Source organism: Chiloscyllium plagiosum, chromosome 5 (assembly GCF_004010195.1).
Source record: "Chiloscyllium plagiosum isolate BGI_BamShark_2017 chromosome 5, ASM401019v2, whole genome shotgun sequence".
Lineage (NCBI taxonomy): Eukaryota > Metazoa > Chordata > Chondrichthyes > Orectolobiformes > Hemiscylliidae > Chiloscyllium > Chiloscyllium plagiosum.
The window spans coordinates 6889219-6902496 of NC_057714.1; the positions used below are offsets into that span (position 1 = coordinate 6889219).

At 39.0% G+C, this 13278-nt stretch overlaps 1 protein-coding gene across 4 annotated transcripts in view; it reads right to left on the reverse strand.

Annotated features, from left to right (window-relative positions):
* The window catches only part of creb5b (cAMP responsive element binding protein 5b), a 455445-nt gene extending 445048 nt beyond the window's left edge, over positions 1 to 10397 (reverse strand). Inside the window, exon 1 of one of the 4 annotated variants that reach the window (XM_043689528.1) lies at positions 10368 to 10397. The gene's annotated coding sequence lies outside the window, so the exon portion shown is untranslated. Of the gene's footprint in view, positions 1 to 10294 lie in introns of all 4 variants that reach the window. The other 3 variants (XM_043689526.1, XM_043689527.1, XM_043689529.1) reach the window with 3 other exon arrangements.
* Positions 10398 to 13278: the final 2881 nt, after the last annotated feature.

Consider the following 13278-nt stretch of genomic DNA (forward strand, 5'->3'; position numbering starts at 1 on the left):
CAGTTTAAATTATACCCAGAAAAATACAAATTCCAATCAACTTTGAATTGAGTATAATTGACAATCTTAAAAGTCAACGACACAATCCGATGCTTTGGGGGTATAGGAGCGGGGAAAATTCAACAGCTATAGAGTCATAGAGATGTACAGCATGGAAACAGACCCTTCGATCCAACCTGTCAACACCAACCAGATATCCCAACCAAATCTAGTCCCACATGCCAGCACCCGGCCCATATCCCTCCAAACCCCTCATTCATATACCCATCCAGATGCCTCTTAAATGCTGCAATTGTACCAGCCTCCACAACATCCTCTGACAGCTCATTCTATACACGTATCACCCTCTGCGTGAAAAAGTTGCCCGCCCTCTAGTTCTGGACTCCCCGATCCCAGGGAAAAGACTTTGTCTATTTATCCTATGCATGCCCCTCATAATTTTGTAAACCTCTATACGGTCACCCCTCAGCCTCCGACGCTCCAGGGAAAACAGCCCCAGCCTGTTCAGCCTCATCCTATAGCTCAAATCCTCCAACCTTGGCAACATCCTTGTAAATCTTTTCTGAACCCTTTCAAGTTTCACAACATCTTTCCGATAGGAAGGAGACCAGAATTGCACACAATATTCCAACAGTGGCCAAACCAATGTCCTGTACAGCCGCAACATGACCTCCCAACTCCTGAACTCAATACTCTGACCAATAAAGGAAAGCATACCAAACGCCTTCTTCACTATCCTATCTACCTGTGACTCCACTTTCAAGGAGCTATGAACCTGCACTCCAAGGTCTCTTTGTTCAGCAACACTCCCTAGGACCTTACCATTAAGTGTAGAAGTCCTACTAAGATTTGCTTTCCCAAAATGCAGCACCTCGCATTTATCTAAATTAAACTCCATCTGCCACTTCTCAGCCCATTGGCCCATCTGGTCCAGATCCTGTTGTAATCTGAGGTAACCCTCTTCGCTGTCCACTACACCTCCAATTTTGGTGTCATCTGCAAACTTACTAACTGTACTTTTTTTGCTCGCATCCAAATGATATTTGTAAATGACAAAAAATAGAGGACCCAACGTCGATCCTTGTGGCACTCCACTGGTCACAGGCCTCCAGTCTGAAAAACAACCCACCACCACCACCCTCTGTCTTCTACCTTTGAGCCAGTTCTGTATCCAAATGGCTAGTTCTCCCTTTATTCCATGAGATCTAACCTTGCTAATCAGTCTCCCATGGGGAACCTTGTCGAATGCCTTATTGAAGTCCATATAGAACACATCTACTACTCTGCCCTCATCAATCTTCTTTGTTATTTCTTCAAAAAACTCAATCAAGTTTGTGAGACATGATTTTCCACGCACAAAGCCATGTTGACCATCCCTAATCAGTCCTTGCCTTGCCTTTCCAAATACATGTACATCCTGTCCCACAGGATTCCCTCCAACAACTTGCCCACCACTGAGTTGGGAGAAGAACTGCCACCAGACCAACAGCTGTAGACTGCAAGTCAGAACTCTCTGAGAGGTACCTGTCCAGAGAAGAAGTTTGCACAGAGGAAAACCTCAACACTGACCTAGAGAGCCAATCTACCGACGAAGATAAAGAGACGATACGACCACTGGCTGGTTTAGAAATTTGATTTTTTGTGTGTAAATTTTAATTTGGAGTTTTTCTAAAATTCTTTAAAAATAAGAAAACTTATCAAATATATGTTTTACACACAGCTAAATATCCATTCTATTGATTTGATTTGTTTACACTATTTAACTACATTAGGATTTTATTTTATTAGTTTTAGACCATCTCAGCATTTCTTACAAGTATCAAGCTTCTACTAGAGAAATCCCACTTACAAAAAAAGTCTTACGTAAATCTTTTTAGTAAACTGATAAACAATTAAAAATATGACAATGTGCAATTTTGCACCTATTAAAGTATAAAACTTTTATTGATAGATAACATTAGCCTTATAAAATAGTCCAAAATCATAGAACTATTCAACACACATATAAAAGAGCACAAAGTCAACTGTTATGATCTACTACTTTACAATAAACAACCTTTAAATTTAAGGCATCAATTTAAAACCATCAGTCTTAAAATGTTTTCACAATTTTCTCTGTCATATAAAATACCTAAAGCATTCTTCTGAAATATTTTATGGTCAAGTTGAGGGAATAGGCAGGAAAGAGGACAGAGGTGCACTATCAGATTAGCCATGAGCACACTGAATAGTGGAACAGGCTTGAGGGGCCAAATGGCCTTTTCCTGCTCTGTTTTTTTTAACGTTCTGGGGAATATTTATTTAATAAACCAGAAACATTTAGGAGGAAGAAAACAGATTGCACTCAGATACTTTTAATTGTAGCATTGGGAAAATTGAACTCCTAAAGAGAAAAACATTCACCCATATTCTCTGATCTGGGTCAGAATCCTGACTTACAATGAAGGGTTCATTCCAACAATGCAATTCAGAAATCATACAGGTGGCATCACAATGCATCTTCAGAGAAAGCTTGCACCCTTTTTTTTACAGCATTTGTGGGGGCGAGGTCAGTATGTAATCCAGGGGTCAGTGTGAATGCACGGGATACAATGTGGAGTTGGCTGAGGGGTTGGGAGGACAGTTTTATATTTACCATGAGTTGGATTTGGTTTTAATTTTCTGATTTCTCCTGCACAACAATTCAGGCTGATTGCCTACGACAAGTTCAAACTTCCCAGGCAATTCCTAAATAGTCAGTGTACTGGTACTCCTGAGGCAATGCACATCTTTCACAGGATGTCCAATCTCCAACTTTCCAGGGACCAAATGATTTGGAATGTAGTTAGGAATGCAGCCAAGAAATGTGGCCAAAGTGGGTAAAAACAAGATGTTAAGGAAAACTGCCATGTAAAAATTCAATACTTTTGAAGATACCAAACACGTAATCCTCAGTAGAAGCCCATGCTGAGTTAGAAAATTGCAGCATACAGAACCTTTCTAAAGAAAAATACTATCATTTTTTTTTAAAAAAAGCTAATGCAGCAACCTTTTAATTCTAATGGAATCAAAACCAAACAAAATTTGCCATAACATTCTTCTCTTTATCTAAATCTGTCTGTGTACAGTATTCACCACTTTTCAGTGTACTGGTATTATTTATTTTCATTTTTACTATGCTACACTGTCATGGGTCTTATCAGAGAGCAATTACTCAACTACAGTCTCTAGGAAAGGAAATTGAAATAGTTTATTATCGTTCTTGATTGAAATTTCATCTAACTAAATTTGAGGAGTGACAATATTATTTTTGCTGTAGTCATTTGGCAATCCAGGACTTAAGTTCCTGAAAAGAGACAAATGTTTTCAAAGCTTTTCTTTCTACACTTATCAGAACATTTACAAGAACACCAATGTAAAGGGAAAACAACATTTTATACTGCATGAGAAGACAGTCTGACTAGTCTCATTGGTAAAGGAGTTGCTATGGAAAATGCACCAATTAAATGATGACTGACAGTTACTTGCCCAGCTGGTTCAAACTTAAACCAGGGAGGTTGACTCTGATTGGTCAAACCACTGCCGTAAAGAATGAACCAGAGACTCGCTGTTGTCTATTTTGTTCAGTTGAAATAGACACAAAATGTATACCTATTCTTTCTGTATGCCAAGAACAGGACTCTGTATAGGCCCTTTCAATATGAGCATGTGTGGCGCACTGTGAGCCCAAACGCCAATCTTAAGTTTGTTCTCAGCATAATTTAGATGTGCACTTGCTATGCCAAGGCATATAGGCAATAGGCCAAGAGCCAAAAAATGGGATTAGAATAGTTAAGTTAGTGATTAAAAAAAACTACAAATGATGAAATCCAAAGTAGACAATCAGGAGGCTGTAAGAACACAGCAAGTCAGGCAGCACGGGAGGTGGAGAAGTCTCAACCCGAAATGTCGGTTTCTGCAACCTCTCCTCAACCCTTCCCCAGCTCAAGGCCTCTCTTTCTTCACTATCTCCTCAAACCTAACCTCATCCCATGTCCAGCCCTTACTCTTTTCCCCACCTCTTTGACCTGACCTCAGGTGTCCATCTTCCTTCCTACCTATCCACTCCACTCTTCCCATTGACCTATCAAAATAACCCCCTACCCACATCCATCTATCGCTATCCCACCTACCTTTTGCCCAGCCCCCACCCCTCTCCCTCCATTTATTTCTGAGCTCTTTTCACCCTCCCCAGTCCTGCTGAAGGGTTTCGACCCAAAACATTGACTTCTCCACTTTATTGACGCTGCCTGGCTTGCCAGGTTTGTCCAGCCTCCTGTTTGTCTACTTTAGAATGGTTAAGTGGTTGTTTCGAACCAGTGCAGACTCAATAGGCAAAGCGGATTTTTTCCTATGTTACAGACCTCTATGACTCTAATTCTAAGTCCTTTCAGAATTATCTGGCAAATGTTGCCTCATCACTGAATCTCATCTAATGTTGATTTGAGTTTTGCAAGCATGAGCTGGTTGGGCAGGGTCATTTCCGTGCCTGTTACAAACATCAGAAGAGTCATGCTGTTTGATATGATCCGACAGTCTTTGGGATATATGGTCTACATACCAATTATCACATCAGCACTAAAATTTATATACCATTTAGTCATTTGTATGATAAGCAGGATTTTCTTTGGTTTGACTGAAGTGTGCTGTTGGTGGCAAGCACCGCTAGTGTTGCCACTGCATATTCATAGCATGCAATAGCTAGTTTCACTTGTTGATCAAGTTTTTAAGATAATTTAGACTTCTAGGTAAATCAGCGGTAGTCTAGGCACTTTTCAGAACTGAGGTGGTGACCTACTATCCATTCATGAGTTTGTATGATAAATAGTGAGAATGATCTGATCAGGGTAACCAGTGACTTGCAGGATGACTTTGATGTGTCCTATTTCATCATCAATGTACAATGAGCCTACTTAGAAGATAAAGCTGATTTTGCATTGCTTGGAACTGTAGGAATAAAATTGAAAGGAATTTTGCATTTCTGACCAAGTATGGTATAAGGCATGGCATAAACTAGTAACCCTATTACTAATTTCTTCAATTTCATTTTGCACGAACATTTGTTCAATTGAATGATTGTCACTCACTTTAGAATTATCTATTTAATTGGCAGTGAAAACTGGCACAACCTTGAGTTTAGCACACTCTTGGAGAAACTCAATTGAGGATTTACCAGTTCTTAACTTACCAATCTCTGTGGTTAATGTTTCAAATTTGGTCTTTGTTAACTATCTCAGTTATACAAATAGTAATTTTGTAATATAAATCTTGAATATTGCCGAATTTGTATATATAGTCAAAGGAATTCATCTTGCATTCATGATGATATTCCCAAGAATACAAGTATGATGTATTCTTCACAGTAACATCTCTACCTACAGAGTCGATTTCCAAACAATCAGCACATTCTTCTCACAAAATATTAACTGTTGTTTCCCCTTTACATTGGTATCCTCAAGAATACCATGTTTTTAGTGAACAAGGTGGGAGAAACAACACAATATAGCAGTAAATCATTCTAAGAATTATAATAAATTGAAAATTTTAGTTCTTGGGTGAAGGTCCAACTCATCCATGCTAACCAGATATCCAAAATCAATCTAGTTCCATTTGCCAACATTTGGCCCATATCCCTCCAAACCCTTCCTATTCATGTACCCATACAGAATGCCTTTTAATCAGAGGGTTAGATAGGGTGGACAGTGAGAGCCTTTTTCCTCGGATGGTAATGGTTAGCACGAGGGGACAAAGCTTTAAATTGAGGGGTGATAGATATAGGACAGATGTCAGAGGTAGTTCCTTTACTCAGAGTAGTAGGGGTGGATGAAGGGCTTTTGCCCAAAACATCAATTTTACTGCTCCTCGGATGCTACCTGACCTGCTGTGCTTTTCCAGCACCACTCTAATCTAAAAACTGTAGTAGTCTCACCAACTTTAAGGGCAGTTGAATGGTCATTGGATAAATATATGGATGAAAATGGAATAGTGTAAGGTAGCTAGGCTTCAGATTGATTCCACAGGTCAGCACAACATCAAGGGCCAAAGGGCCTGTACTGTGCCGCAATGTTCTAAACATTGTAATTATACCTGCCTCCATCACCTCCTGTGGCAGCTCATTCCATACACACTGAATTTCTACAAAATTGTCTGTTTTAAAATAACACTTAATCCAGATCACAAACTGTGAGCTCTGACTGTCCTGCTTGCTTTTCTCCCTCTCCCCCCAAAAAAAGCACAGCCAGGACCAGTAATTCTGACATGCAAGTTCTATTAGACTCCTATTCATCCATGAGACTGGCACTTCGCCCGTCTCCAAGTCACCCACCAATCTACTTGGTACTTTTTGATTCACAGCAATTCCAAGCTCTTCTTCTCATTCCATTTCATATTCAAATGATGACCTGACTGTGTCTCTGTGTTTCTATTCTCTGCAAACCTAGCTGGGCCTGTGTGAATAGGTGAGTTCTAATCTTGGACCAGACGTGGCTAAAATAGGTCTGTATCTTTATTGTAAGTAAGCTAGATGAGAACTTCATCCATTTTTATATGACCAAGTGGATTGAGATGGGAGAACAAACAGAAGAAGTCTTGTTGAGGTGAAAGGGGTGATAGGCCCTACCTAGGGATAGATCTTATTTTTCTCATGGCATGGGGCATAGGTAAACAGAAACTGTTGAGAGCAGTGACGGGACAGAGCAAAGAGCAGAGGGAGTATGGAAACCTTCTTGAGGGGGAACAAAGGAGTTCCTGTTTCACTGGTATTAAAAATACAAGTGCTATCAGGAATTTATATTCTAACAGAGGTGTTTTGTCAGTTTCAAAGCCATTGCAATTTACAAATAAATTATGCTATGCAAACAAAAACGAAGAGACAAATATCCCTCAAATAAATTTGTAAATATATTCTCCCTTCATCCCTGAGCACCTTACATAAAGGACATCATCCGAGCTTTATGGTTCAAAAAGTTAACTCATCAACCACCAAATCACACCAGGTTCCTCTTAGAGGATTTAATCCTACAAACACTACCACTTAGGGAATATTGTTAAATCGTAGATTTTGATTAATATTCTAATTTATAAACTACCAAATTAGCCAGGCACCATAAAAAATACAGACTCACTCATATATGGGTCTTCACCTATTAGAGATTACACTATAATTTATTTGAATCCACTTTTGCTGGAATTACTTCTTATGTGTTTGATTGTATCCATTTGTTCATGTTATACAAAAATCATTGTTATTTAGTGTACTCAACCAGAAATAATATGCAACAAATCTCCCCACTAGCTAAGTTATTGAAGTTTTCAACATAAGTTAACAGTATGATTACATTTATATATAGCACTTCACACTATCTCAAGCCAAGTGTTTCACAGCCAATGAATTACTTTTGATGTGTTGTGTCGCAAATTGCAACGATTTACACACTGAACCCAGAAGCAGCAATGATGAGACGAAAACCAGTTAACCTGTTATTGGGCAAGACATCAAGTCGAGCTATGAGATTTTAACATCCAGTTGAACAGTAACTCATTTCTGTATCTGTAGGAGGGCTTCCTGTGATCCCTCCATACTGCGCTTATGAACACTCACTTTCAAGGGCTATAATAAACCACAAGTGACCATGAATCCCCGAACATAGGTTTATATGTCAGGACTCGCTTATTTTACTTATAGGAAGAAAATTAGTTGCCTATCTTAGAATTTAATGTAGTCAACCTGAGTTTCAAGGTTAATGTTTGTATGTACAGTAAATCAATCGTGTGTCTCTAACACTGAATATTTATTTGAACTTATATTGCAATGTATTTATCACACAACCTCAGGATGAGTCATATTGCAAATAACCATCTATTTTCCTTGAATTGTACCTCGAAACGTTAGAGAGATGTAGCCTTACTGCCATTTATTTTTCCAACTCGTCTAGTATTCTACGCTCACTGTTCAATGAGAGATTCACAGTACTTTTTGATCCATGACCTCAACAATTTGTTTCTCTTGGGGTCTGTACGGCAGAACACCAACTTGAATACAGTAGTAGCCTGTGTGTGTATAGTAAACACTGCGCCATCCAGTTCTCTCGATCGCGCTGACTTCATCGACAGTTCAGTAAGTGCAGACGCTATAAACTTCGATTTAGGTATTTATCCATCTGTCTGGAACTCTTAGCACGCCAGGCTGAATCTGCGAAAAGGTTTTTCTTTTCAATTAATACGAGGCGGCCGGTGCAATTTGTTGCTGAACTCACTGTTCAAAAAGTTTGCACGGCGTTTCTGAAGACAGTCGTGTGCAACGTCGGGCATAGATCTTGAATGATCATTTAGCCTTAAAATCGCCTCAGTGAAGGTGCAACATTTTTAGTCAGTTCACCCTGAATGATTGTAAAGTTAACTCTTCCCGGTCTATGTGCCGCTTTGAGAACAGGCTAGTGAAGGGGAAGGGTTTGTCGGTCACTCAGACTTTCCGCAGCAGTGCGCGCGCGGTCCCTAGCGATGATTCTCCTGGTGGGGGAACCGCAATCACTTTCAGTGCAACATTTCGACTCGCTAACGCAGCCTAACCTTTCATTTGCAACTTTTACAGGGCAGGGGAGAAGTAAGTCCCGCCCGCATGTAGTTAAGTGGCCCAGCCGCACGGGGCTGGGGGAATAGTTGAACTTTTTCTGCCACTTTTTCCACAGGAACGGACGGACGGACTGACTGACTGACTGACTGTCGGGGGGCAGCTTCCCCCGAAGGCGCCACGCGAAATTCTCCAAACAAACTGAGCTTGGCCAGGTGGCCAACCTGAACTCAGTAATGCCTGCACTCTTGAGGAACTCCTCGGCAATTTGGCATTCAGAAACTGGTGCGAATAATTAACACTGCAAGTGCAACCCGCAGGCACTGTCTCACAAGTTTAGTGAGGGATCTGCTATTAGGTGTGATCTCGAACAGCTCGGCAGGAATGCAATAATTCCTGGAAAACCATTGGAAACCCAATTGACTTGTTTAATCCTAGTTTATTTTTCACATTACAACGAATGAATAATTACATATTTTATTAAAAATAAAGCAAAATTACGACATAAATCGAAGTTTTATTCCATTCATTTGTGCATGGCACCATTTCACACTTTCCCATTTCTTCCCTCAGAAAGTTGCTTAAAAATGTAACTCTGGCGGTGATGGGTACTGCAAACTCTCGATTAATGACCCTAAACGAACCAGTTCATCAATAATAGATAGTATGTTTCAAGCCTGACTGTATTGCTTTACAAACAAGTACAGCATCTATTGAAGGATGCCGGACATAAAAAGGTTTAAACTGAGAATAACTTTGGAAAGGTGCACATGCTGGGTTTATTACAACGTTTTATCTTTAGTTTTGTTTTTATAGATGGGCTTTAAAAGCAGAACGCTTTGTCAGCAGATCTGGCCCCCTGAACCCTCAATATTGCAGACTGTTAATCAAACATACTTAATAGGCTCCAGAATGACGTAATGGCCAACTATAACCCGGTTCTGATATAAATTAACAAAATACACTTAGTGGTAACAATTTGAAATGAGCAAACCTAAATATATAGCGCTCTATGAATTTCAGCAACAAAGAACACAGTCAATCAGATGTTTTACATGATGTAATATAGATGTAGGAAAACTTAAGTAACTTAGGATGTCAGGAAAAGTCTTTTGCTAATCTTCACACGTTTACAAACTCCATGTATATTTTATAAATGTCCACTGTTTGTATTCAAACTCACTTAAGAAACATCTAAGCAAGAGTACTATCATTGATACCTTGTATAACAGGTCCATTATCTGTCGTGACTTGACAGCAAAAACTAACAGCGAACTATTGCAAACTGAAGATCAGCAGTAATTTAAAACTAAAGTTTTCATTTCTACCATCCTGTTTTCACACAAGTTAGTTTTGTTTTCACACCATTTCTGAAAATTCACAATCGTCGTCCCTGTTCTGTGAAGGAGACGATATCACAAGCCAGGATGCCAGACAAAAACAGCGCAAGAATACTAATGACTTTCCTTACAACATTTCTCAAAAGGAAGTTTCATTTAAACACTTTTTTTCCATGAAAAGGCTGATCTTACCTTACAGTTCTTCTTAGTTTTTAACTTGCGAACAGTAACCATCAACAGTTTAGAAACCACAACACACCCCCAGTATCCGTACCAATACAGTTACTGTTTACTATTTAACATCAGCAAAAAAGGAGGAAAAATGCAAACAGATGCAAATTTACAATGTTTTATAGAAACAACTCACTTGGGAAAGTGCACAAAAGGGCTCAAAGTGTGGTTGTCGTCCTGTGCCCTTTTGTAATTTTTCAATAACTTACCGAAACTCTAATAGAAGAAGCGGGTCTGTGAGGAACCACGTTGGACTGAGAGAAGATTACAATACATTCTATTTAGAGAAGCATTACATCACCCTCTGGTGACGTCACGTGGGATTCCTGAACTTCTAAATCATTGCAGTCCGAGGGCTCCAGCGTCAGCACGCTCAACGTACCATGCGTCATGACGTTATACGTAAAGGGGTGACCTTACGTAACATAGAGGGCAAGATGTTTGGAAGGATGGGGTTTAGGCTTCTAAGCATGTTGTCTACAGAGAGTAGGGAGCAGATTACTCATGTATAGAAGAATTACAGCAAGTTATAGCTACAATTTAAAATAGTACTTTTTTTAGTTTTAGAGTTTAATTGGCCCTATGTAGGGATGCAAAAATTGGCTGAGACAGAGTAAAGAGAAGTTATGCTGAAGTTCGTGAAACTGGATAGAAGTACACAGTACTGATGCCATTTGTCACAATATAGTATGACTGAATTTGGGAATACAGAACTATTTTCAAATTCATGGATATCACAAAACCCAAATAGAACTTAACAGCCATGACAATAGAATCAACCTTAAAACTATAGACTTAAAAAGTAAATAGACATTTTCATATAAATATGTATGAAACAATTCATATTCATAGGAAGAATTAAGAGAAATAATATAAACTAAATACTGTGATTTTACAGGGTACAGAGGACTAAAGAGAGCCTGTAGGGAATATCTGCATAATCATGAAGATGTTAAGACAGATTGAGAAGGTAATTTTAAAAAAACCTTGACTTTATAAGTAGACATAGAGTACAAAAGGAATTGGTTATTTTAAACATTTATGAATAACTAGTTTAGCCCTATTTGGGGTATTGTGTCCAATTTATGCACTGCACTTCAGGAATTATATTAGATGCAAGGAGTTACTAGAAGGAGTAAAAGGCCTGGTTGTATAGAGAAGCTGAAGGAGGTTAAAAAGGGAAGTCGTTAACCAGAGGCCACAGATTTTTAAGGTAATTACCAAAAGAATCAAAGGCAAAATGGGGAAAATCTATTTTACACAATAGTTGTTATGATTGAAATAGTGGTAGAACCCAATTAGATAACAAAAGAGGAATTGAAAGAAATATGTGAGTGTAAAAGAATTACAGCGCTGTGGGAAAATGGCAAATTATTTGGAATGTTCAGGTAAATCATTTAAAAAGCTGGCAGAAGCATGATGGGCTGAATGGCCACCTTTTGTGATGTATAATTACATGATTCTACACAAATAAGATTTTTTACACATGTTGACATAGATTGTTTTAATAGGCCTTGAATATCCCAACATAGTTAAAGACTCACTACTCTTATTTGCTGGCCATCCAAAAAGTTGCTGTTGCTTTGGTAGTAATTTTAATTCTACTCACCTAACAGAAAATGGTGGTTGGTTAATGTTTCTGAAATTACTTAGCTGATGAAAAGTCACATTTTGTGATTTCAACATGTTGTGCTGAGCAGGTATTCAGGACGTGTGCCCAAACTATGCTTGTTTACATATATTGGATGATCATGATTAAGTCATTAGAATTTGTCTTGTAGTAACCTGAGTGACAAAACCGTTGATGCAACAAAAGATAATTAGAGCATGAAATAGTCCAAAGAGATATGTTTTATTTTCACTGATGTTAAGGATAGTTAAGGCCCTGGACTCTTCCACCTTTCCCAAATGAGAGGTACTTACAAGATGGCCCCAGAGGTTGATCCTGCCATGTAACATGTACTTCCAAGCAGCATAAATTGTTTCAATTGCCCTTTGGCATCACTCATTCCAGGTACATAGTCAGCAGACAGGATTTAAATTAGTTCTGGGAGTTAACATAGTCAGGCTGTTATTTCTAGAGCAATTCCAGTCAGGTCACTATCCACATGTTCCAGTGCTACCCAAGTGTTAAAGTCAAGACCTATATCTTTAATTTCTAAGAGAAGGTGGTGGTGATGTATGTCTTTGATATCTGCAGTCTCTATGCTGTAAGGACACATCACAATGCTGTATTGTGGGAAATCCAGGACTTTGACCTAACAACAATAAAATAACAGCAATGTTGACTCAAATCAGGATGGCAAGTGACCTGGAGGGGAACCTATGGATGATGGTAATCCATTGTTTTAGGTGGTGGTGTCCAAAGATATAGATGTTGAAAGAGGTTTGGTGAGTTGCTGCACGGCAAGTTGTAGAAGGTAAACACTGCCACCACAGTGTGCCAATCAAAGAGAGAGCGAATATTTAAGGGAGTGGTTGGGTACCAATTTAATGAGATGCTTTGTCTTGGACTGTGCCAAACTTTTTGAATATTATTGAAGTTAAACTCATTGAGGCATTCAATCACAAGTCCTGACTTGTGCCTTGTAGTTGATGGACAAGTTTTGAAGAATCAGGAAAGTAGGTTATAAGCCCTGAACTGAATAGCCTTCTTGATAGAACCCCAAATAAGCAATAATGAGCAAGTTATTGCTTGTCATGACCATAGGTCAGAACTGTGAACATTTTAAACTTGCAATTTCAAAAATTATTTTTTTAAAAACGCGTGTTACAGCCAAACATCTTTGCAGCTGTTGATTAAGTGAGAGTTTGGAGAAACTGACCAATGAATCGTCATACCTAATGATATGAAGGGAACCAAGAAAAACTCTTCAGAAGGAGAAGAAGTGAGACAAAACAGACTGGACTGTGATCTCTTAAGACTACAAAGATAACGAGGGGCTAACAACCCCTGTTTGGGGCGGGGCGGGGCAGTGGGACTCGGGTTCTCTTGTATGTACTGGCCTGGATTCGGACATTCTGTGAAGATCACAGTCAAAAACACTCTAGTTATCTTATGTTGTGGTTAGAGGGAACTTTTCTCACTGAGTGCAGCCAAATAGAACAAAAATGTTTCTC